The sequence below is a fragment of the Hemicordylus capensis genome, chromosome 2 (genome assembly GCF_027244095.1).
Source record: "Hemicordylus capensis ecotype Gifberg chromosome 2, rHemCap1.1.pri, whole genome shotgun sequence".
NCBI lineage: Eukaryota > Metazoa > Chordata > Lepidosauria > Squamata > Cordylidae > Hemicordylus > Hemicordylus capensis.
Genome location: NC_069658.1, coordinates 397,692,014 through 397,718,647, shown reverse-complemented (window position 1 = coordinate 397,718,647; position 26,634 = coordinate 397,692,014). Strand labels below are relative to the sequence as shown.

The following is a 26,634-nucleotide window of genomic DNA, read 5'->3' as shown; positions in this document are numbered from 1 at the left end:
ACTCATACATGCAGAATGATTTCAACCCCTGCAGTACATCTCCAGTTAGAGTCCAGGATTGCAGGACCTGGAAAGATGTGAAATCTCAGAGAAGCTGTTGCCCCTCAGATTAGACCAGGGGTCTCAAACAGCAGCCCTCCGGAAGATGCTGGCCTACAACTCCCATCATCCCTGGCAACAGCAAGAGAGAGGGCATGTCCTTACCTCTTGCCTGTGGGCTTCTTAGAGGCATCTGGTGGGCCACTGTGTGAAACAGGATGCTGGACTGGATGGGCCTTGGGTCTGATCCAGCAAGGCTGTTCTCATGTTCTTGAGCTATTGGCTATTGTGACCAGGGATGAGGGGAGCTGTAGTCCAACAACAGCTGGAGGGCTGCAGTTTCAGACCCCTGGATTAGACCATGGGTTCCCAATCTGTGGTACTCCAGATGTTGACAAACTATAAATCTCATCATCCCCAGCTGTGATTTATTGTGGCTGAGGATGATGGGTGTTGTAGTTCAGAAACATCTGGACTACCACAGGTAGGAAACCCCTGAGACAATACTAGTCTTAATCAGGCCAATGGCCTGACTCAGTATAAGGCAGTTTTGTATGGTTATATGTTGTTAATTAACATGTATTACATTCCACAGACATGTCACTGAAGTCTGAAACATCCAAACAGACAAGATGGTAGAGGTTGCCTATACATAACAATTGCTTGGCAAATTTTCGATAACAGTTCCCTTTTTTTATTATTTATGGCTCCCATGATGTAATGTAGTTCAAAAGTAATTCCTTCTAATTCCATTTAGGAAAAGGGTCTAGTTAAGGTAGCAACAGCACCTCCAGACACTGGTGTTTTCCATTGTAGTGCTTTTGCAGAGGACTTGCATAGCGGGATGTCTGTCATCTGAGGCCTGACGTCACTTGTGTCCTTCCCCATACTGATAGTTGCTACTCCAAAGACACTCGAAGGACCAGTGGGCAGCACAGTGGTGGCGGTGGGGCAGTATGCGCTGCACCAAACCAGAAGTGGTTGTTCTAAAGCCATGATAATAGCATGCCTTTTATGAAGTACTTCCTGTTTTGCTTTCAGGTCTCTATGCAGCTACGGTTGCTGGGGAAGCGGATGACTAGGAGTGCTCTTAGCAATTAAGGCAGGAACCAGTATGGACACGCTCTCCCTGTGTGTCACTAAACTCATTATGTTGGCAGTCAAGCAGGCAATGAAAGCCAGGCAAGCATCTCCCATTCCTCCGCAATGGAGTCATGGAAGGGAGGAGTGTTGGGAAGAGATGTCCAGAGCGGCTCCCTTGCCTTTCATCTCCTACAGTCACAGAGCCCAGAGGGGCCGCTGTGTTGGTCCTTGGCAGGAAAAACAACCAGGAGTCTTATGGCACCTTGCAGATGAACAGAGCAATTATGACACCAGCTTTTCATGGGGCAGAGTCTGCTTCATTAGATGAATGGTTATCCTCAGATGGCCGATGCACATACTCGTATATGTGGGCACAGAGGCAAAAAAAAGGTTGTAAGCAGTGAGGCCCAAAAGGCTATGAAATGCAAAGCAGCAGCAGGCCTGTGATTTTTTCAATATACGAGATAAGAACAAATTCATATTAGCAGCCTTTGGTGATACTATCTTTCTGACTATGCCATACTAATTTAACAAAGGATTTGAGGCTTCTTTTCTACTACAGGGGTTAAATTAGCATAGCATACCTGTTTGGGAGAGTTATGGGGTCAATAGGATGTTCGGGGTGTGTGCGTTTGTGTGTATTTTGTTTTGCAAAGCTTTTGTAAGACAATGAAGACAAACGTTCAATCAATGAACTTGAGAAAACCATTGAATTTTTGCCTGCCATGCAGCTGTTAATGATGCAGAAGTCTTGTCAGCCTCCCATTGCATCCAGTGCTGCCCATAACCCAGGCCTTTTCCAGCAAGTATTATCACTTCTGAGAACTGTTTGTTTAAGTACAATTCAGGTCGTTGTGATGCTAAACTATATGCTGGTGGCAGCAAGGACAGGTGACCGTGTGCTTCTCAGGTTCAGGTTTGTCCATGAACCAGAAGAACCTGAAAAGCTGCAAGATCAGGGTCCATTAAGACAGCAGATTTGGACTTTCCCCTGGGTTTCTTAAGACTATCATACAGCACAGTTTATCAGGCAAACTTTTAAAAGGCAATTAACCCCACTGTGTTCAGTGACCAAACTGAGCTGTGTAAAGGAAACAAGGGCCACTAAATGATGTGCGGTGTAATCTTAGCTACAAAGATTGCAGGATGAGGAACTTGGCATACAGTTTATTTGTATTTTTAATTTAAAAAACTCATTCACTTGATACTGGAAGCATCCCCCCTCCCTCAAAAATAAATGTCAGTGGCTATAAACACTTTCATGAGGGAAACGAAAAAGTAGTTTTCAGTAGCTTAACATAGAAGAGTTGTGAGGAAATGGAACAGAAACGATGAAAGACTCATACTCAAGGGAGAGTCTTATATTTTTCTATTGCATTTTTTACACCTGATGAAATAAATAATACTTGGGAAATAGGATATTGAAAATAGAGTTAATAAATAGTATTGAATTGTTAGTGCTGATGGTTGAGGGGGTGTATACAATTTTCCTTTGCTATTTTCTTTATCCATCGTAGCAGGGGCATAACTACAATAGGGCAAGCGGAGACAGTTGTCTGGGGGCCCACTACCTTGCCCCCCCAGTCACATGACTGACTCCCCCAGTAGCGCACCCTCCTGGGCTTCCTTCAGTTGTATTCATCCTCCAAAATTGATGTGAGTGTTAAGACCTGGAGCTACCAGAACAGCATGTCTTTCTCTAGTACCATTAAATGGCTTGTATCGTCCACAATTTACAAAACCTTTTTTAAAAAATTAGGATGATGTTCTATTGTGGCACACAAGTTATACACACACACACATAAATTTTACTCTGCTTTTTGTTACCACTATTCAGCCTCATTTAAGATTTCTTGACTTCATGAGCTGAGCTTCAATGGGAGGGGCATTTTAAAATCTTGTCTTTGGGCCCACTCCAACCTTGCTACGCCCCTGCATCGTAGGGTTGTCCATTTTTTCCTTAGACCTGTTCCAATGCCTTTAAGAACAGTATGAAATGTAAAGGAAGCTAGTTCCTAGCATGACAAGTTAGCAGTCCTACTCCACCATGAGTACTGGAGTACTCTGCTGCTCCTGTAGTCAGGAGGGGGGTCTGTTACCTTTTCCTGGCAGAGGTTCCTGTGCCTCTAACAGATAGACAAGGGGAAGTCAACATGTGAAGGCAATTAACCTGACCTGCCTGCTTGGGGAAAGTTGCAGCTGGTGGGTCTAGCCTTGCATGCAGCTGTTTAAGGCAACACAGGAGCCCTGTCTGACAAAGCAGCAATGGTGGTAGCTTCTGCCTTTAAATGCCCTGAGGCAGCCTAGCAGAATGCAGCTGCCTACTTTCCTCTCCCACCTGCTATGGGGTTAAAAACTGGAAGCCTGTTTGCTACTGAAGGTAGGGAATGTGAGTAGTTAGTATGATATAATGGACATCCTCACAACTTTTAAAGACACAGCCTCTGCTTTAATACCTGGCCACTGGAATAGGAGGGTTGTGCCCTTTTTTCTGGTAGCACTCCTGTACTTTACACAGCTCTGTGGTGAAATGCAGCAGGTACAGCCATTCCTAACATGCAGACACTGTAATTGGAGGGTGGGGGGAGGAGGTTTATTTGCTGAATTTCTGCTTGTCACACAGCTGTTAAAAAGCTGGCATCCTATGTGCTAGAGAAGAGCTGGCTACAGTTCCTGCTACAGCTCTGGTGCCTTCTCCTAAAGTTTTTTTTTTTTAATTAAGCTTGTTTGTTTTTTAATACAACTATAACAACCCTCACCCACTCAAGCCCCTTCTAGTTCCCACACCTCCTCCTCTCACCTTGCTCAATATTCCCTTACAAGTCTGAAAGAAAGAGAGAATAAATGGGGGAGGAGGGGGGAAAGAAGAGACTCCTAGTTGGGATTTGTCATAGAAAACTTAACTGCATGAACACCTACAGGCAGAAGAACACCCTGCCTGGTCCGGGAACTTGTCAGAGGCATGGAAAACATTCTGGAGCAGTTAGAAGCCTGGAGGATTCTTTGGAGACTGGAGAACTGCAGTTTCAGACCAGATGGCAGCCATTTCTCTGTGAACCTCCACCCTATTAAAGGTAAAGTGTGCCGTGGAGTCGGTGTCAACTCCTGGGCGCTTTCCAGATTAGCTGCTCAACAGCAGCAAAATGCTTCCATTCAGGCAAATCGCATTTGAAACATAAACGGCAGAGAGAGCAGTCTTGTGCAACCCGAAAACAGCAATTTTTTACGCTGGATACACTACGTCATAGCACTATATCGCAGTGATTAAATTCGAAACAAGGCATTGGAAATGTGAACGGCACCCTGCTGTCAGCGTAGGGACTGCGGTGTCACAACACAGGAAGTACGGAAACACATATCAGAGATCCTTTGTGACCCCATTGCAAGGTATAATCTGGAAAGCACCCTGCCGACCATAGAGACCTGTGGTTGTCTTTGGTAGAATACAGGAGGGGTATACCATTGCCATCTCCCATGCAGTGTGAGATGATGCCTTTCAGCATCTTCCTATAGTGCTGCTGCCCAATATAGGTGTTATACCAGCGGGGATTCGAACCAGCAAACTCTGGCTTGCTAGTCAAGTCATTTCCCTGCTGCGCCACTTAAAAGCTTCACTGGGCTTTTATTTCTTCTTTTCCCCCCTTTACTGCGGAGTGCAAACAAATCATTGCTTCTCCTTCATGCATCTTAGGATTGCCAGATCCTGACTGTGTCTTCAGTAGTTGTGTAGAAGAGAGAGGTTCACTGTTGGTTTTACAGTTACAGCTGCTCCATCCTGTTTGACTGCCTTCTCTCTTCTTTTCTCACATGATGCTGTCAAAAAAGCAACAGAAGCTTTGTCCAGGCAGTGCCAGGGACACACATGTGTTCAATGTTCCCCCCAGCAAGTTTTAAATCTAGGTTTGAAAGGCCAGTCAGAGTTCTCAATAAGCAGGTACAGTAGCTTCTGAAACAGATGGTAAGGGTGTGCATGGAACTGGTGACGGCCGGTTCGATGGTGGGGATGGGTGGGTTACCTTTAAGGAGCAGGGAGGGTGCTCTTAGCCCTCATGTTTCCCCCACTGACAATTTGATTAAAAACGGTCCTGTGGGGCAGTAACGTACCTTCTTGCTGCCCCGGTGCGTATCGGACCGGAAGTGCCCAGAACTGGAAGTCGGACAGGAAGTACACATTCCCCATCAGCCTATACCCCTGTCTGTCTAGCAGACACAGGGGCGTAACTACCATTAGGCAAGGGGAGGCGGCTGCCTGGGGGCCCCCACGCCTCGAGGGCCCCCCCCAAGGCAAGTCACATGACTATATATTGTGGTGTGTGTGTGTGTGTGTGTGTGTGTGTGATTGAGGGGCCCATTTAAAAAGTTTGTCTCTGGGCCCACTCCAGCCTTGTTACGCCCCTGAGCAGACAGCTGTCTGAGGTAGCACAGACTAGTTTAAATGTTGGGCCAATAGTTAGTTAAGCAACAGACCTGACCCAAATCGTAGGCTATAAATACTGATTGTATCATGATAAAATATCAAGTTTTAAGTTCAGGCAGTGAATTAATTACTACAAATATCTTGCACTGGTCGACTGTAGTAAGCAACAGCAAAACTCCAAATGGGCACAGTACATTTTCCTTAAGGGCACCCTACCTAAGTAAGGGAGGGCTTTCCAGATGCCTTCCCCAGCTATCAATAGGTTTCTTTCAGAACCCCTATAATGATGCAGGGGCCTTTGAAAAAGCACACTCACGCATAGGTGCCTGGAACAAGATGGCAGAGCAATTCAGCCAGCCAAATGAACTGTTCTGTCATCAAGTCCTGCCTTCCCCATCTATGAATGGAAGCTTTTTGCAAAGGGCCTCTGCACAGTCAAAGAACCAGAGGCCTCCATAAAAGTTCCCAGGCGCAGATGGGAATGGCAGGAGAGGGCTCTAATGGGGCAAATGGCCCTGGGCCCCCATCCAGTGCCCAACTTGGCCAATCCCGGATGACACTTCTGACGGGCACTTCAGGCCTGATAGAAAAGGTAGGCAGGGTTCCTGTATTTGATAGCTGAGAAGAGAGGAGGGCTGTTTGGCAGGGACAGCTTGTCTAGAGAGAATGGGAAAAGCAGCGTCTGTACTACTAAAGGTACAGGAGCATTGTGCTCCTTTATATCTGAGCACCTTGTAAGTATTTTGCCACAGCAAAAGGAACTTTCTGCAAAACAAGCTAATGAACAAAGCAGACCATTCAAAAAGTTACTCTACCAGCTTGTTCCTCCCTCGATCTTGTGATGTCAAGCGCCACCTGGTGTTTGCCTTGGAGAAAAGCAACTGCATGTAGACCATTATTTCTTAAAGAGTTTGTATAGGATATCAAACTGAAAATGTCCTTGTCCTGCTGAGAGGGATTTCTAGTTGTACTAGAAGCACCCCACCCTCCTCTGTGGCAGTACCCCCATACTCTATTGCACACAAAAAAAACACACACACACACACAATTTTTTTTTTTGCTATATAGCACTTTCAAACTTAAATTTGGAACTGAAGTTTGAATATGAAACACATACATACAAGTACTGCATGTAGTTCATTATACCTTGCTTCAAGTTTTTAGAAGTTGAACAGCTCATATGGTTCAATTGCACTTATTTATGTGGCATGTCCAAGACATTTATGGGTAGTTCACATATAAACTATTGCCCCCTCACAACTGAGATAAAAGTTTGATTTTATTTGTGTTACACAAGTTCTCAAAATACCCATGTTCCATTGAGCTCTGCAAGAAGAATTATTATTTGCAGAGAACCTTTAATGTTGATTTAGCAGCCCTAGATTTATCTTTATTTTAAAAGGGAGTCTTGGAATCTCAAGGGATATCCCATATTTCAGACAGTTTGCGAATATATAGGGAGTTGTCAGCTTTTTAAAAAAAATTGGCACTCCTGGCCTGCTCTTATTCTTTTAGTAAGCTAAAACACAGAAATGTTGCAGGTGAGATAGTTTCTGGGTTGAAGTCAGGAGTCAGAAATTATATGCTCCCTTCCCTCAATATTCCTGCAAAATCTCTCCATAAATCTAAAACTGTCTGCCTTTTCCATACTTAGAGAGAAGGTAGGATTCCTCTCACAAAGCAGATCATTGACAGTTATACTTACGGTTACCTGAGAGTCTATCCTGTCTGAATGCACCGTGTGCATCCATGTACAGATTAACCGACATGCACACTCACTCAAATATGTACCCTCTTGGAGCCTTGCAAATGGACCTCCTGGAAGTTTGGGGTAGAATGCAAATTTGATAGATGAATAAATGAACACACACAGGGTTTGACCCCAAAAGTGTTATTGCACCTGTGTGCATGTGCTTAGCTATAGTAGTGCCTGGTAGTGCACTTACACAACCTCAACCTTTTCATTATTGTGGACTACCAAGGCTGGTAGTTGTGCTGCACTCCCTCTTCCTGCCTCCTAGCTATCTCTATTTATATTTGCACAGTGTTCTTTAGCTGTTAAAAAAGGGTGTGTGTGTGCATGTGTGTGTGTGCGCGCGCGCGCACTATGTTTGAGTACAGTGTCCCAAGAGTGCTCACATGCCCTACCCCAGCACTAGTGCAGGATCCACCAATTTAGGTTTAAATCACTAGCCAGCCATTATCTGTGGTTGCTACCAATCCCCTCTCTTTCCTCAGATCCTTTTCTGGCACACAAGCAGGGAGAGAAGTTGGCCTTCTCTCATTTGCACTGGAATATGGTGGAGAGGATATGGAGTGGGATCCTCTTCCTACTCTTCAGAAAGGATTCCCCCCTTCCCCCCCATTCTCAAAAATGGTAGTAGAAATGGGGAGGAGATCTGTGTGGTGCTGGGTGTCCTCCTCACCAGAGGGCTGGGGACACTCACCATTGGCAAGCGGGCAGGTGGACTTGTAGATGCCTGCCTATAGCAGTGGTCTTGAGGGACCAATGCTGGGTGTCCAGTGCAGAGCTGAGGCTTCTGAGGGCATGACTGCCAGGGCAGGGCTTGTGGGCGAGCTCTTGGGATGCTGTAAGTGTGAGGAGATCATTTCAGGGTCTAGAAGGCTGGGCAGGGGGTGGATAACACTCATCTGGCCCTCTCTCCCCACCAAGATCTGCACCACACCCTCTATTATCCATTTGCCAATGTGGCATTTTGCTGTCATGCTGGGAAACAACTTGAGACAGATGTGCATAATATAATCATAGAATTGTAATACTGACAGTATTTTAAATCAACTTTTTGTTTAGTGTAAAAATTGTCTGAACATTAATATTTTGCCTGTGCTGTAGTACAGAAAGTAGTTTGATGCACTGATATCAAAGGGAGTAGGTCAGATCTAATTGTGTGGAGCATCTCAAAATCCTTGTTTTTGAACCACATGGCAGAAAACCTACTTGTGCACCGCAGGGTTAAGCTGTCAACCTGCACCCCTATGTTTGAGTAACCAACCTTTCTCCCAAGAGCATCTTGCCTCTGAGCAATCCTCCTTTTACTTGGCCTGCCCTAGCCATTTTGCTGCTTCTGTGTGTGGGGGTGAGTGAGATCAGCTCGAGAAGCAGCTGGTTAAAACAAAAGAGGAGCTTAGCTCAGCCAAAGCTATTTAAATGATGAGTTGTGGGATAAAGTGAAGTTGTGACTGTTCATCTCTCTTTGCTTAAAATAGTTCCACTTGCGCACGCTGCAGATAGTTACCACCAGCACAAACCATTTGTGGCAAAGTGGGGAAGAGATACTATGTTCCATAAAGATGCCTCCTCTCCCTTTGGCAGCCACGCTACTTTCCTGCTTTCGCAGCACAGCAGAACAGAAGAGAAAGTGCTTTTCTCTTGTAGGCCAGAAAGTGAAGCTGAGGTCTGTGGGAGGGTTGTGGTTTCATTCATGTGTGGGATCTAGCACCAGCTTTTCATTCCTTGGAGAGCGCTGTTTGTGAGCCTGAACGGGGTAGCATATTCCTGCATTACTCTTAGCTTTAGCCCCATTTTCATGTTTTGTTTTCATAAAAGCTGGCTTCAGAATGAAATAAATGTGAAAAACAACATAGAAGCTTTGTAGGTTGGTTTTGCCTCAAATCAAACATATGTACATACAGCTGTTAGGCTCCTAACGAGGACTGGTTATTGGCAAAACCAGTGCTTACCTCTAAGGAACTACATGGCATAGGGCCTGGGTATCTGAAGGAATGCCTTTTCTCACATTAACCTGGCTGTGCACATAAATAAGTAGTCGTAGTAGTATGTTTATTGCGGTCACAGACCAGATTAACAAACAATAACAATTAATAGCATTAATAAGAAAATTCAAGTACATAAATCTATCTCTTTTGGTCATTGACCGTAAATAAAGTAAGTAAGTAAATAATCTACAGAGCTCCTCAGGGCTGGTCCTTTCATGAGGTTGGGATGAGGTAGGCACCAGCAAGTTAGCAAAATGCCCCCTACCATCCCCCACAGCTTCACCTGCCTTCCTCTGCTGCCTACCACCATCAGAGCAGCTCTTTGCTGAGTGGTAGCACAACGACTGTTCCAATACAGTCCTCTGCCACCACTTCCTTCCCGTGGTCCAGTGCACACTCTCCTGCCTTCCTTGGGCACAGGTGTTGGGCTAGTAAGGAAAAGGAAAAGGAAGTGGAAGAGGAAGAGGGTGCTCTATAGACTGTCTCCTTTAATCTACTGCCCTTTCATTATTTCCTCTTCCACATCCTTCCCCTTTTCATTATCAGCCCAGCAGCAGTGCATAGAAGACATGGAGGTGAGTGTTTGCCTTGGGAAGTGGTGGCAGTTGTTACTATTACCACCCACCAACCAACAACAACAAAAAAGTGCATGAGAGGGAGGGCAGATCTGGTGCTCTGCCTCAGCTATGCTGATGTCAGACTGCCACTGTCAGGGCTGCCCCAAAGCCCCCTTGAACCTGAGGCTGTACAGCAGCACTGCCCCCAACCTTCCACACACCCCTGAGCAACACAGAAAGTGCACTGCTTTTTTCACCCACTCTGGCAGCACACAAAGCATACTGCTTCTCCTAACCAGCTCTTTCTCATCTCTACCCTATTCAGCTGTGCACCAGTACCACGGCTCTCCTCCATTCCTGTCCTGGGCATTTTCAAAAGTCAGAGCAGAAAGAAGGTAGAGGAGGAGAGTAGTCCACTCTCTCCCTTTACCTGTGGTTTTTGGAAAAGCCAGAGGTAGGAGTGGCAGAGAGCCATGGTGACTGGTGTGATGCTGCCAGATAAAGTCTGGAGGTGCCAGGAAGTGGTGGGCCAGTGGGCAATGTATTGCCTTCATAAATCTGCCACCTGAGGTGGTGGCTTCACCTGCCCTTATTAGTGGGCTGGAGTTGTATTCTATTTAACAATCTATTCTGTTTTATTAATTAGAAGTTTGTCCCTGTGGGGATCCTGTAGAGAGTGGGGGGAGGGGTGAGTCCAAAAAAAGAAGGAGGAAAATGGAGTTTCTTTATAAAGTTTTAGTTAAACAAACATAATATTGCTTTGTGTTTACGAGGGAAGCAGCTATGAAGACTGGCCATGGAAGTCCTCTTCCACCCCTGCCATCTGAGGTAAGGCAAGTGGCAACTAGATTATGGCCTTCTTGATGGCGGCACCCCACTTGAGGACTTCTCACCTGGAAATTTTTCACACCTGGCTTTTAGTTCACATCTCCTCTGGAATGGGGAATGTGCATTCACATATTAGTCAAATTTACCCCAAAGTCCCTGCGAGCTATCAGGGAGCACTTCACACACAATTCGGGTTTTTCATCGCACATTAAGAGTGTAGCCTGGTTTATAGCTGGGGTAAAAAAATCCACTTTTTGCGTTGGTTTTTTTTTTTTTTTTTGGCAACTTCAAACTCACAGTAAAGCCTCACAGAAAATCCATGGTAAAGCCTGCTGTCTGGGAAAGCTCCAGGTGCCTGTACTGCTGTCTTTTTGGTGCTTGTTGAAAGGTTTATCTGGCCTTTTACATTATTTTAACAGTTGCTTTCAGCCTGCCTATTTAATTGCAACTTATTAGAGTTTTGTTCTGTAAGATAAGATTTGATTGCTATTAGGTTTGTTTTATTTTTGTAAACTGCTCTGGAAACATTGTTGAAGGGCAGTTATGTAACACTTAGAAATAAATTATTTTTAAAATGTGCAGTAGGATCGATATCAGTTCCAGGTAAACAAGCTGGTGTCAAAGCAATTTCACAAGTGGGTTTGGTGCTGTTAATATGTGTAGGACAAAGTCTCTCCATGAAATTGGCTTTTCCAGATTTGGTGATCAGAACTGGCTCAGGTTTCAGGGGCCTTTGGCAAACTGCTTTCGATGGACCCCCTCCTTCCTCGGTGGGTCCTGAGGAAGTTGCTCCACCAGCACATGAAGGCTATGGGCACTGAAAGGCAGTCTCGGGGATCAACAGTGAACCCTTCGGAGGGCCCTAGACCCTTAGTAGCTGCCCTCCACTGCTGGTCCTGATACTGATGCAATAGTGGGGGAAATCTTCACCTGTTGTTTGCTGTCAGTTGATCAAAAGAGTCTGTAGTTATTTCATGGGCAACTTCTAGCCTTCTAAGGCTTAATATGGACCTTTGTGCTCAAGTTGAGCATGGCCTCCTTGTATCATTTGGCCCCAAGTAGCTGAATATGATCTAGGACGGATGGGAGGACACGATGTTTAGAGGAAGTTTGTAGGTGTGAATGAGCCTCAATCTACCACTCAGAGTTGGGCTTCATTCCCAATAAATGTGGGCAATAGATGACATTAGTTTTACATGTCTTACTATTAATCTCCAGCCAGTATACATGTAATAGTATGGTGCAACTGATGGCACTAGCAACTTGTCACAAGGATATTATTGGGCCTTGCCTTGTTGACCAGTTACATTTCAGAAACGTAAAGTATGTATATTTACAAATGTTATTTCTATACACTGAAGAGGAATCAGCCATACCATATTTACCCAAATAGAAGATGACTTGGAATGTAAGACAAGCCCCTTTAAAAACAGAGGTTAAATTTAGGTTATACCTGTATTTACCCAAAAGAAAGAGGATTTCTGAACTGAAGATCCCGCTGCCCGCCCCACCCCCCCACCCCACACACACGATTTCTAACATCAAAGAACTTGGAAAAAACCTAGGCTTGTGTTCAAGTAAATACAGTAAATCAGCTTGCAGAACTATATGGGATTTTTTAAAAACCAAAACCTCTGAATATAGCAAGTGAATGTTGCACACAAACCATAAGGTTCATTTGGTTAGTGTCAAGATTTTCTTTACCACGAATGCAGCAAGAGAAATAAACCCTAACTTGCACCCACATTTCATTCACATTATAGATAGTTGTGTTGGTCTCCATAGGATTCTCCTGAAGTGTTAATCTGAGCCTCTGCTAGTGTTTTGTGCACACATTATCTTGCTGAATTAACCCTAAGTGCCATCTAGTCCAGTATTCTGCAGCTGTGGATAGCCACATACACCTGAGAAGCTAATGAATAGGACATTATGATGTTTTCATAACCTGTTTCCAGAGTCTGATAAACAGTAGTGAACTGCCCCTGGATGTGGAGGTTCCATTTTTAGATATCCTGGCTAATAGTTATTGAAACAATTATCCTCAATGAATTTGATACTTCCAAATTCATCTCAGTTAATGGTCATCGTCACATCTTGTGGGGATTTATTCACAAGTCAGTTATGTGTTCTGTTAAGAATTACTTCCATTTGCCCTGAATCTATGCCTGCCTTGCTCCTCATTGCCAAGGCTAGATCTCCAGAAAGGGACAGATTTGTTACTTCTAAATTAGCGTAGAGACATTAACGGATACAAGAGATGCCAGCTCTACACCCTGAGAAGGCTCTTGTACCTTCTAAAAATGGCATAGAAAGGAACCTTTCAGCAGGTGTGGCTTTTCCAATCGGAATCTCACCAGATGCCGTTTTCCCCATCTTAGTGCTGGAAAGGGACGGGGGTGGGGCGGGGGAGCCACACATGCATGGGAATTTTCCGTTCTAAGCAAGTGCAACTCTTCAGGTGACAGGTGTCCCCTCTGACTTGAGAGTGAGTACGCCTACTAGTGCTGGCAGAACTCCTATGAGCCCTCCCCACTGCCCAGCATGTAAATAGTGTGTAAACTGGCCTGCGTAAACAGTGTTCTTCAATAAGAGACCCTTGGGCCACATCAGGCCCTCTGAGCCGCTTTTCACTCCCTACAGACCCTGAACGTTTCTCTGTCACTTCTATCCCAGATGCTGTCTTTAACAACAAAAGCAGAAAACAATACTGCACTTTGCACGCAGACACGCAGTATGGTAATAACAAGGGAAGCTGGTGATCTGAACTAGGACACAGTAAGCTCCTGCAAGCAATTTGTGTGCAGAGCATAACGTCGGCTTCCTCTCATAGAGACCAGCTCTGGCCTGTGAGGGCTGTTGGGGCAGCCCCTCCTCCACCTTCCCCAGAGTACGGAAAGACCTGTGTGTGCCCTGGGAGGAAGGCAAGTGAGGAGGCGCCCAGGCCAGGGAGCTCTTGTGCTCGGCTTCTGAAAAGACCAGCAGCCTGAGATAATGCTTTATTAACATTCTGTAATTTGCTTCTTTTTATATTGTGAACCACTTTAGGCACCTTTGTCAAGGCAGAAAGGCAGTATAAAAATGCAAAAATAAATAAACCTTCCCCTTTCCTGAAAGGGTTCTGCACCTTTTAAGTGCGGTGTAGTGAGCAGAAATTCAGCAGGCAACTTTTCCCCCAGCCTGTAAATGTGGTGATGTGAAAAGCTTCACCTGCTGAATTTCCTGTCTGTTTGTTGAAACCACAGACACAGAATGGAGGGGGTGCCAGATTTACCCTGAAGTCCCTGTGAGTTATCGGGGAGCAGTTCACACACAATTTGGGTTTTTCACAGCACATTAGAGTGGAACCCGATTAATATCCGGGGTTTTAAAAATCCACTATTTGTGTTGGCTTTGGGGGGGCAACTTCAAGTTTACAGTAAAGCCTCCCAGTAAACTGGTGGTAAAGCCTGCTGCTGTGTGTAAAAGTCCCAGGAGGTCAGAAGGCAGGTTGGTTCACCTTGCATTTTATTTGAGTAACACTGGTGTAAATAAGCTAGAGGTGAAGCTGTTGTTTTGGGATAACCATAAGGCAGCAATCATATACTTATCTGCAACTAAGCCCTACTTAACACAGTGGGACCTACTTCTGAGTCAACATAGGGTTTTGCTCACCTCACAGAGTAATAATTCTGAGTGGTGGAAGCAAGCTTTGCAGTGCACGGAGTGAGCTTTAGCGTGGGTGGGCTTTCAGAAAAGAAAATATTTTATTATCCTGACAGTTTCAGGATTACAAAATGTCCTGGGCTCTGTGCATGTGTGTTCATTCCCTACCATGCCTAAGAGGAAACAGATAGGCATTTAGAAGAGCATGAATAGTGAGTTCAGGAGCTGGGAGTGCTTCTCCCAAAGGGACTGCATCGGCCTCCTCTTTAATGGCAGACTTAACTCTTTCCTGCCCCTGGCTCTCTCCAGCTGCTGGAAAAATCAGGTCAATTTCACTTGCTCTCCCTCTATTCATTCCTCTAGCACTGGGTGGCTGCTTCCCAGCAAGGCACTTGAGGGCCTCTTCTCATCTGAACTCAGAGCACAAGAAGAAGCTCCCATGCAAAGATACCCCTGAACTGCCAGAAGAACCCCCTTTGAGAACTGTGTGGTATCCAGCCTCTCTGTACAGGTCCCCTCCTAGTCAAGAGAAGAAGCCTGCTTCCTGTCTCCTTCCCTGAGTTGGAGGAAGGCGGGGAGAGGAAAGGGAGCCTCAGCCAGCTGGTGTAAGAGTAGCAGCTTTTTGCCACACATGCAAACCAGGTTTCTCCTCATCTTGTGATAATCTGTTCTAGCTCTCCAAATATGCATCTGTGTGTGTTTATTATTGCATGGAGCAACAGGTCTCCTTGCAGAGGCTAGGGGTACTTTTCCTTCCTTTAGCAGAGGAGAGCGTTTGTTTGTGGAGAGGGCTACATTGCTACATTTTATTCTGGCAGGGCCCCTGTTCCTTGAACTGCTTGACAGGCAGAAGCACCGTTAATGAAAGCATCCCCTTCACTGTGTTTTTGAGGGCCAGCCCTAGTGGGTAGGGCTGCCCTATCAAGAAGCAGGCTGCTGCAGGGGGCAGGCTGTGGGCCACGTCTCAGGGTCAGCAGCACAGCAGCCCACCTATTCCATGGCTTGCAGAGGAATGAAGGTGAACTAGGCACGACCATCGTGCTTTTTCCTTTTCCCTTCCTAGAAGAAAAAGAAGAAGAGGGAGAAATTTGGAAAGAAGGCAGGAACTGGGGGGGGGGGGGCGGTGTAGTTTTAGTGTCATTTTTTAAAAAGAGGGTTGTGTTTGGTGCTCTGGTCCACAACACCAGAATGTAATGGGCTAGTACCTGTGTGTTTTCATACTGGGAAAACTGTTCTTGTTGAAGTGTTGTCTGTTAAGCAGGCATTAGAAGGAACACAATCCCTGCCTGGAAAACAGGAAGGAAATCTCCTTACTATAATGTACAGGTGAAACTCGGAAAATTAGAATATCGTGCAAAAGTCCATTAATTTCAGTAATGCAAATTAAAAGGTGAAACTGATATATGAGACAGACGCATTACATGCAAAGCGAGATAAGTCAAGCCTTAATTTGTTATAATTGTGATGATCATGGCGTACAGCTCATGAAAACCCCAAATCCACAATCTCAGAAAATTAGAATATTACATGGAACCAAGAAGACAAGGATTGAAGAATAGAACAATATCGGACCTCTGAAAAGTATACAGTGTACTGTGCTTGATTGGCCAGCAAACTCACCTGACCTGACCCCATAGAGAATCTATGGGGCATTGCCAAGAGAAGGATGAGAGACATGAGACCAAACAATGCAGAATTGTTGAAGGCCGCTAATGAAGCATCCTGGTCTTCCATAATACCTCATCAGTGCCACAGGCTGATAGCATCCATGCCACGCCGCATTGAGGCAGTAATTGCTGCAAAAGGGGCCCAAACTAAGTACTGAATACATATGCATGCTTATACTTTTCAGAGGTCCGATATTGTTCTGTTCTTCAATCCTTGTCTTCTTGGTTCCACGTAATATTCTAATTTTCTGAGATTGTGGATTTGGGGTTTTCATGAGCTGTACGCCATCATCATCACAATTATAACAAGTTAAGGCTTGACTTATCTCGCTTTGCATGTAATGCGTCTGTCTCATATATCAGTTTCACCTTTTAATTTGCATTACTGAAATTAATGAAGTTTTGCAAGATATTCTAATTTTCCAAGTTTCACCTGTATAAGGACAACACAACTTTACTTTATTCTTTTATCAGATGTTCCAGATCAACAGTTTTCTTCTTTTAAAGATATTTGCTATGATTCTAGAATTCATTTAATAACAAATGTGTTTGGCACTACACATAGCACACAGGTGCCATGCAGGGGTGTAGCAAGGTTGTAGTGTGCCCAGAGACAAAATTTTAAAATGGGCCCTCCCTCACTGAAGCTCAGCTCATGAAGTAAAGAAATCGTAAATGAGGCTGAATAGTGGTTAAAAAAAAACACACAGTAAAATTTATATATATGACCTATGTGCCACAATAGAACATCTTCCTAAATTATTTTTAAAACGGTGTTGTAAATTGTGGACGATGTAAGTCATTTAATGGTACTAGAGAAAGACATGCTGTTCTGGTAGCTCCAAGTCTTAACACTCACATCAGTTTCGGAGGATGAATACAATTAAAGGAAGCCCGGGCAGGTGCGTGGCTGGGGGAGTCAGTCATGTGACTTGCCTCTGGGGGCCCACCCAAGGCAGTGGGCCCCCAGACAACTGTCTTTCCTTGCCCTTTTATAGCTACGCCCCTGGTGCCATGGTTCCTGCGCAGAGGGCTTACAGTCCAGGAGTGCATCTGCACAGGAACCTTTTGTGCTCTGAGTTTGATGCTTTAAACCAGGGGTAGGCACTGGCAGACTTCAGGACTGTAGAACCTCAAGATCCATCAACTGGAGCCAGGTGCAAAATAGTGGCTTAGGGAGAGCAGAGCCAGCTAAACACAAAGTGGTGACTCAAGGCCCAGCCATTAGGGATGTGCACAAATCAATTTTTTCTGTTCAATCTGTACCTGAATTGAATTACCCCCGATTTGTTTTGAGTCTGAATCTCCCCCCCACCCCAGATTTTATTTGTACCCAAATTTTCCAAATCCAAATCAATTTGGGGTAAAAAAAAGGGGGGGTACTGGGGGCAAAAGAGTGGGGTAGGTGGTAGTGCCCAATGGGTGGAAGCTACCACCCAAATTTCAAATAAATTGGGCAAAGGGGTTATTTTTGTTTGTTTGTTTGTTTGTTTGTTTGTTTTTGAAGTTGGTACCTCTAAGTTTTCCCCCATAGAGAATAATAGGGATTCATCAGCCTTAGTTATAACTCCTGGGGGGAGGGGGCACCGGTTTGGCCCAGAGTGGGATGCGGTGGGTGGTAGTGCCCAATGGGTGCAAGGAAGCAACCACCCAGTTTTGAAGAAACTGGGCAAAGGGGTGTTTTGTTTTGTTTGTTTTTGTTTTTTAAATGAAGTTGGCATGTCTTTGTGGCAGATTCAGGGCAGAAAAAGGGTTTTGGTGGCAGAAGAGTGGGACAGGTGGTCATGCCCTAATGGGTGCCTGCCACCACCCAGATTTCAAATAAATTGATGAAAGGGGTGATTTTTAATTCCCCCCCCTGAAGTTTGCACGTATTTAAGCTTTCCCCCCATAGGGGATAATGGGGAATTTCAGCAGCCCCATAACTCCACTTGGGGGGCACCAGGGTGTCCCAGAGTGGGTTGTGATGTAGTGCACATAGGGTGCCAACCACCCCCAAAACAACAAGCCCATGGGGCACTGGGTTTTGTTGTTTTCAATGTCTGAGGTGTTCTGAGAGTTATCTGGTAGGAAATGAGATTGGATTCTTTGAAATTTGGGTAGTAGCTTCCACCTATTGGGAACTACCACCCAATCCATTTTGGCCACAAAACGGAGGTCTGAATCTCCGAATTTTTCGGGTCCAAATCTGGGGTTATTTGTTTTGTACCCGAATCTGGGCAATTGAGCACAGGGGTGGTTCTGTCTATAAATCACCTGAATCAGCCAGATTTGGGTACAAATCATTTTGCACCGAAATCGATTTGCACATCCCTACCAGCCATACAGGATAATTTGTCCATACAAGCACAAATCTACGTCTGCGTGAATTACTATAGATCAGAGATTCTAATGCAAAACTCTAAAATTGGCCAGCAGAGTTGCACAAAGACCTGGGCAAAGGCAACCAACGAATAGGGATGTGCACGGAACCAGTGAGGACTGGTTTGATGGTGGTGGTGGGGGCATGGCTTTAAGGGCAGGGTTGAGTGCACTTACCCCTCCCCCCACGTTTTCCCCGCCGGTGTGCGAGTATGTAAGAGCCTGTGGGGGTGGCAGCGTACCTCCCTGCCGCCCCGTGCTGCCCTTTACCGGATGTCACTGGAAGTAGCAACGGTGACATCCAGTAAATGGTGGCATGGGGTGGCAGGAGGTACGCTGCCACCCCGACAGGCTCTTACATACTCGCACACCGGTGGGGGGAATTGTGTGTGTGTGTGGGGGGGGTAAGTGCACCCACCCCTGCCCTTAAAGCCCCCCCCATGTCGAACTGCGAACTGGCCCCATGGTCGAACCTGTTTAGAGGCCCGTAAAAGGGCCTCCAAACAGGTTCGTGCAGATCCTTACCAATGAATACTTAATAGTTTACCGATGAGGGATGATGAGAGTGATGAGTGACTGGCATAAAGCGAGCCATAGCAGAGATTTCAAAACAAAACAAAACAAACAAACAAAAAAGCTCACTACACCACACCAAACAAAACTTGCAATTTTCAGGATCAGCAAGTTATATTCATGTTCTTAATCAAGGAGTCCCATTTTACAGCTTGAGGACACAAACAGCACAGCCCTATCCATGTTCACCTGGGAGTAAGTCTCGCTGTATTCAACAGTTCTTACTCTGAGGGAGTGTGCATATTTGCAACCTGGGGCCAGAGAGCTACAGCTTGCCCATGGCAAAAGGCAAAAATGTTGCATTGGACCGCAGCCTTTTGTTGATGATGCTGAACAGCTAACAGTCAGAAATCCTGGCTGATCTACAACAAATTGCTCAGATACAATCTACCTTCTGCCTACCCCTGCTTTAAACATGCAGCCAGAAGTGTGCCAAGCAGTCCCTGAAGCCAGAAGTTATGTGCCATCAACAGCAGCAGCAGCCTTTCTCCTGTGTGGGCTGAGCTGCCCATGCACAGCTTGCCTGCTCGGGTTGCCAGCTCTCCAGGATTGGCCCTGGAGTCTCCAAGAATTGGCATCCATCTCCAGGAAACTAGCTTAACATAGGGAGGAATATTGGGAGTCGGCATGGGTGTAGCATCCATTGGACAAGCAGGGACAAATGTCCCTGGGCCCAGAGGGTCAGGGCCCCCCCAAGTAGACTGCACTGCCGTCCTTGTCCTTCCGCCCCTGTCCTTGCTCTGCATCTGAACCCCCATGCAGCGGCAGGCACTGTGGTTGGGCTGGGCAGGGCCTCTCTGGCCGGCCGGAATGCCTCTTTCTCTCTCGCCGGCCAGCCGAACTGCATGCTTGTGCAGTTCAACTATAGAAGTTGTATGTCCGTGACTTCCCTGGCATGCGGCATCCACAGTTGAGTTGCACAGGCACGCAGTTTGGCTGGCGAGAGAGAGAAAGAGGCACTCCGGCTGGCTGGAGAGGCCTGGCCCAGCCCAACCTCAATGCCTGCCGCCATCAAGGGGGCAAAGATAAGAAGTGGCAGTGGGGCAAGGGTGGTGGTGCAGGGAAGGGGCGGTGATGGGGGGGGGAGATGTTTGTTGCCCCGCTCCTTGCGTCTGACATCAGATGCAGGGGGCATGGCTTGGGGTGCACGTGCACTTGTGCGCGTGATGGGGGGCACCTGCAAATATTTTGTCCCTGGGCCCCCAGAGGTCTCGCTACGCCCCTGGGAGAGGGGGAAGCATGAATAGTTTTCAATCATAGTTGGCAACTTTACCTCCTATGTGGATGGGCTGAGGGATGAGCTGGTACAGAGCAAGTGTGTTCAATAAGGGAGTAACTTAGGTACTGAAAAAGCTCCATGTGTAGGCACCTTGAGAAATAGGTAAGAGTGGGAAGCAGAGGAAAGGGCCTAGTAAAAGAGGATGGGGTAGGAAAACTACTACTTGTAGGATGAGGGAGTGCTGGCTACTTCTGGTATTGCGCTGACCAGGGCAGCAAGAGGGTATACAGCCATGCTGTGGCAGCGGTTTTGGAAGCAGTACTGGTGGGGGAAATGCGGCGGGGGAGGTAAGGACACCCTCCCTGTGCCTTAAAGCTAACCCACCCAACCCGCCTCCTGGGTGTGCTTGGAACCGGTTCAGAAACCTCCATTTCGTGCATGGATATTCACTATTTTTCAAGCCGGGGCCACTTTGGCAAAAACCCTTCAATGTGTTGGAGATGGAGTTCCAGTGCATCAACCTTTTGCACCAACTATGCTAATGACCACTAGGGGCATTGGGAGCAGACGCAGCTAGTGAGGGTCTCCTTACCTGTCCCTGCTTGCCTCTGCCCTTTGACTCCTCATGTACTTCCTGTAGGGAGTCAGTCCTCTTCCTTTCCTCCTAGGGAGAAGATGGAAACATATATCTCTCTCTCCCTACCTACTCATTCTGTAGCTAATAGACAGGACTAGCTCTTTCCTATCTCAAATGTACTTCACCAATAAATCGACTTAGTTTAGACTCTGCAGGGATTTCTGTGCGTATTACTTAAATAGCTGCAACAACTCAACTCTGCACTCTGTAACTGGAGTGGTAGCTTCACTGATGCTTTGCTACATAATCACAAACACCCCAAACCCCAACACAATGAAAGAGCTGTTTCCCATTGCACTGACCTCTGTACAGTGCTGTGCTTTTCTCAGGGAGGGCCTTTTCAGAGAGACAGAGCCTTTCTTAAGAGCTCTGTGGGGGAAAGCACTGGGAAGGGCTACACTTCCCAGCATTCTGTGCATGCCTTCCAGGATGGTAGTGCAGCGGCTCAAGAGTGCTCAGTTTCCCTTAGAGGTTCCCCCCCAGCACTGGGCAAAATGCCGCACGGCACGATGAGAATGACCACCACTGCATGGTGCCGGGGAGGCAGAGCAGAATGTTCAGGTTTGGCCAAAGCGCCACACAGGCCCAGTCAACAGTTAGTCAGGGAGCCACACGTAGTGCTGATGGAAGTTCCCACTGGCCCCCGGGGCCTTATAGTGAAGAACACTGATCTAGTGCTATTTTATTTTCTGCATATGTCTTAAAGGTAGAGAAACCTTCTTGGAATCTGAAGGTAGGCTTCCTCCCTTCAACCCAAATCAAAAGCCTGTATGTGCACTTGAGATGCACCTCTGGCTTTCGGCGGGTGTGTTGTGCAAACCAGCCAGCCTCTAGTTCCCCAGCCTTTTGCCCAACATTCTCCACCCATTTTCAACTTATCTCTGAAGGTGGGCAGATAGTGTCAGATGGCTTGGGAACTGGAGGTTGGTGGATTTGTATGACACACCTGCCAGGAGCACATGCTCCCTGGGGGCCTGGGCCCCCGGTGGGTCACATGAACCTGCCTATCGTTTGTATACACAACATGTCTTTTTAGCTGTGAGCGCCTTTAGTTCCTTAGACTGCGTCAGTGCTAGGCCAAGCACATGGGGAGCAGCACATGATGCATAGGCTGAGAGAGAAAGGTGGAATAGGGAGACAGCTGGAGCAAGTCCAAGGGTGCCAACAGGATTTCCTGGGTACAGTCCACTATATGTGGATTCCCCCCGCCTCGCCTGCCACAAACACACAATTTATTGGCAACAGTGTGGTGGGCTGTTGTCCTCCCACTTAGTGAACAAAACACACTCTGTAGCTTTTTCTGCCCCCGCCCACCATATCCCTGCCCCGGACATCTTTCCCAAGCTAAGAAGTGCACAAAATGGACCAAAGAGTAGCTATCTCTGCCTCCCCCCACCCGGGGCCCCGGTCCAGATTGGCCACTTGTCAGTGTTCTACTAGCCTTGGAGAAGTGTTAAATGAGGTCAGTAGAATGCTGGCCTCCTTGCAGTGACAATGGTGAGAAGGAGGAGGAGGAGGAGGAGGAATAGGGGTGAGCAGGCAGGCTCAGACGGAGGCGTATCTAGGGAAAATAGCGCCTAGGGCAAGCACTGAAATTGCGCCCCCTGTCCAAACATCTGACACCCATCTTTCAGATAACTTTACCATAATATCAGCTCAAAAATACAAGCCAAGCTCCTTAATCTTTTAATATTTCAAAAACTATTTAGCAGTGGGCGTAGCCAGACCAAAAAATGCTGGGAAACTACAAATTTCAGTCTGATGGGGCTCATGAAATACCCAATTACTATTTGGAGGTGTACTTGAAAAATTAAACAGAAGTGCTGGTCTAGTTCTCTACTATGCATTGTAGCATCACTATTACATAAGTTTTAAAAATAAATGGAGAATTTGACTTTTCCCAGATACTCTGAAAATAATTAAAGGATATGCAGAGTAAACTGTGTCACTGCTTGGAATATATTCTAGTATTTCAGAAACACAGTTAAAATGAGAGAAAGAGAGCAAGAAACTCCCAGTGGACCTTATTACTAAGGATTTCACACTGATTCAAAGACAAACTTACCATTAATAGCCATATTATTAAGACATCACGTTTAACTCACTTATCACAATAAGCAAAGTAAGAGCAAATGAATACAATCCTAGCTCATAAGCTTCAGCTCAGTATTCACAAGCCCTGATTCTCTGTACATAGTGCCCAACTGAACATGTGTACAGAGACTTATATTATATTAAATTAAAAAATTTACCTGTAGCCCCTTTGGGGGGCTTCCTAAAGGCTGGGGGGGGTCTGCAAAGGTTCCCCCTCCCCCCACTGGCCTCTAGGGCCTTGCAGGGACCATTTGAGCATGTGCAGTGGCCATTTTTTAAAATAAATTTTGTATTTAAAAAATGGCCGCTGAAAACAAAATGGCCCCTGCCATGCTCAAATAGTCTCTGTGAGGCCTGGCATGGCCTAGGGCAGGCATCCCCAAACTGCGGTGCTCCAGATGTTGCTGAACTACAACTCCCAGCATACCCAGCCACAAAAAATTGTGTCTTGGGATTCTGGGAGTTGTAGTTCAGCAACATCTGGAGGGCCGCAGTTTGGGGATGCCTGGCTTAGGGCCTCACAGAGGCCATTTGAGCATGCACAGTGGCCATTTTGTTTTTGGTGGCCATTTTTTTAAAAAAAAATAATTTTAAAAAATGGCGCCCCTCTTCAAGTGGCACCCGGGGCACATGCCCTGCCTGCCACACCCTAGATACGCCCCTAGGCTCAGACCAGTGGGGAGCAACTTCTGCTGCCTGGCCCTCTGCTGCCTCCAAGCCCAGTACAGAAGGTTCTGTCACCCACCTACCCACCCCATCAGTGCTCTTGAGCAAATCTAGGAAGCAACACAAACAAGGTCAACACCTCTGTTGTCCAGGTAAAGACTCATGACCCAGACATATTAATGGCTAGGTCAGCAGTGGTGCCTCTAATTGTTTTCATCTCTGTGCGGCATGAGTTTTGTTCTAGGCGGCAATATCAAGACAGTGTGTGCGCACCTGCATTCAGAGTGGGGCCTTCCTGATTCAACCTGAGTGCAATCTAAATTGAACTGAGCAGACATCCAAAAACTTGTAAGCGGGTGCACATGCGCACGCTTTAGAGGAAACAGTGTAGGTCAGGCAAAATCAGTGGGCTGTCAGAGCAGCAAGTGTAGAACCATATTGGTACCTGAGGAAATAATATGACTCCTTCCACTCTGTAACCCAACGTGACATACCCCAGGGGGCACAGACTAGCAGGCTCCTGGTTTGAGTCCTGGCTGATCCTGACATCTTGCATGGATTTCTGCAAGAGACCGCATGAAAACCTGCTGGACCTATCCTGAGCTTCTGTTGGTTTCAGTCTTGAGCGTCATCTTATTTGTTTTGCCATAAATAGCTACTGTGACTTAGTCTGGGTGCTGCTGGCCTTTCTGGAGCGGCCAATAGATAGGTGCTGAACGCTGCCCTGTTTTATCCATGTGCCCCCAGACAGTGTTTGCATTAGGAGGCCAGAAGCTGAAGTGTTTAGCATGACTTAGCAAGTGGGCTGGTCACTTATTTAGTTGTGTGATGCCTTTTTGGAGCAGTCCTCAACTTGTGCTCTGGGATTTTCTCTCTCTCTGTCCACTGACAGCCACACTAAATCAATAAGGCAGCTTAAGGACAGGTGTGGTCAATCAGTAACCATGGACAGCTTTGGGGAACAATATTAAATATTTGATTTTAAAAGATGGGCCCTTGTTCATGTTGAACGTCACATTGCTACAGTCCTTTAAAGCTGGTGGGTAAGCTGCAGAAGAACCCTCACTATATAGGAAAGGCTTTGGATATGATTTGGCTTCCTGGCTCTTCACTTCCATTCCTTCTAAATTAAGTGTTTAGCCCTCGTGTACAGAAAAGTTTTAAAATGAGAAGGGCAGGGTTTGAAGGCTTAGAGCAGGGGCTCCCAACCTTGGGTCCCCAAATGCAGTTGAACTGCAACTCCCATCATCCCCAGCCACTATGCCATGGTGGCTGGGATGATGGAAGTTGTAGTCCAGCAACATGTGGCGACCCAAGGTTCGCAACCCCTGGCTTAGAAAGATTGTCCTCCCATCTTGTCCTTAAAAAGTAGATGCTAGATGTTTCTTCAAGACAACGGTGCTGTTCTGGACCAGTTAAACTCACTAAATTTCTATTGTTTTATTGGAAGGTCCTTTCTATCGCCTGGCCTGCAATCTTGCTTTCTCCATGATTATGATTTCTCATGTTTCATTTTTGTTTATACAGATCAGGCAGCAGCACCACATGGCTGCTTTTGGAGATTATGGAACTGGTGCTTTGGGAAAGATGTTTAACCCCTCCTTCCCTTGCCCTTTCTCCTATCTAAATGCTACCTTTCTAAGCACATATTAGCTTTGGAGTGATGGGGCGGGGGACAGGACAGGAACTACATCTGAACCTCCCACTAACCCTGTACAGCAAATACCAGCTTTGGAGGAGCAGTGATTTGGATCAGAAAAATGTCATGGGAGACGAGGGCTAAACATTCTCTCTCCCAGCACCACACCCCTGACCTTCAGGCATGAGCATGGGACTGTTAGTTAATTTGTTTAAAAACAAAACAAAACCCAAACCCCACATGATGTCCTGTCTGCATCTCATTTGGCCCTGGTGTTACATGTTACAATTGCTGATTGGACAGACTTCCCCAGTGCATGTATCCAAGTCTTCAAAGAGGCATGTATTTACTTAGTATATGCATAGCATTTTCAAGTGTTGAAAGCACTTCACATGTATTACCTTGTTGCAGAGCCTGGCAAATCCCAGGTTCCAGGGAGCCATGATGCCTAGAAATTTAACCATGGTGCCTAGACTAGGATATTCAGAGGTAGGGTTATTTAATAAATTCTTCATTTGTCCCCAGCAGCCCTGTTTCTATTCTAAATATGTTACTTCAAGAAGAGATAAAGAGAAGCCAAGTTATCTTGCTCCCAATAAAGTCTGTCACTAAGTCTAGTAATTTTGTTAAGCATCCATTGTCTGGCTCCTAAATTTGTGGGCTGGCTCTTAGATCCAAAGAAAATTTGTCAAGGCCTGCTTTACTGTAATCCTTACAAATGGGGTGGAGCTATAATTGAGCAAATGGGTTCAGAGCACCTGGGGGTGGGCAGCTCCACCCCTCCCTATTTTCTTCATTATCTCCCTCACTTCGAGAGGCCACCCGAGAGAGGGGTGAACATGGGCTCCCTCTCTCCTAGCTATGTCTCTGCTTACAAAGATTCTGCAAGGTATTATTATCTGTTGCCACTGAGGGGCTGAAAGGGAGTGACTTGCCCAAGGCCACCTAATGGGAGAGAGGTGACATTCATACTAGAGATTTTCTAATTTCAGTCTGTTAGTCATCACACTAACTCAGCTTCCACATTTTATATACTTGCTGTTGAAAACATTCATAAACTATTAGTGTTTCCTGTGCAAACCTAATGCAGAGTACCACTTGAGTGTGTTGAACATGGTATGGGGGCAGGCTAATAATTGGAATTTAGAATATCAAGCTGCCATAGGCCCATTGACACATTATGTTCAGCACTCGTACAACAAATGTACAGTGCACACATGTATAGATCTGTACACAGGTACAGTTATTCACATGTTCTGTTGAATGCAGGTATAGAAGTGCCATGCATTTGAAGGGCCTATGTATATCCAGGTTCACTTTTTAAATGAACACAGATACAGTCATTCATATAAACACATGTATGAGTGTACAGACATCTGTACACTCATACAGCATAACGTCTGAATAGGGCTCATGTCTTCCCCCTAACAGTGTGCTTAGATTTGCTCTGTGGCTTAGCTTCCCTTGCCAGCCC

At 46.1% G+C, this 26,634-nt stretch overlaps 1 long non-coding RNA gene across 1 annotated transcript in view; it reads left to right on the top strand.

The window, feature by feature from the left end:
• Positions 1–3,392: 3,392 nt before the first annotated feature.
• LOC128347187 (uncharacterized) overlaps positions 3,393–26,634 on the top strand; it is a 39,091-nt gene continuing 15,849 nt past the window's right edge. Inside the window, exons 1-2 of the long non-coding RNA XR_008317426.1 lie at positions 3,393–3,502; positions 4,044–4,196. This is a non-coding gene — a long non-coding RNA (uncharacterized LOC128347187). The remainder of the gene's footprint in view (positions 3,503–4,043; positions 4,197–26,634) is intronic.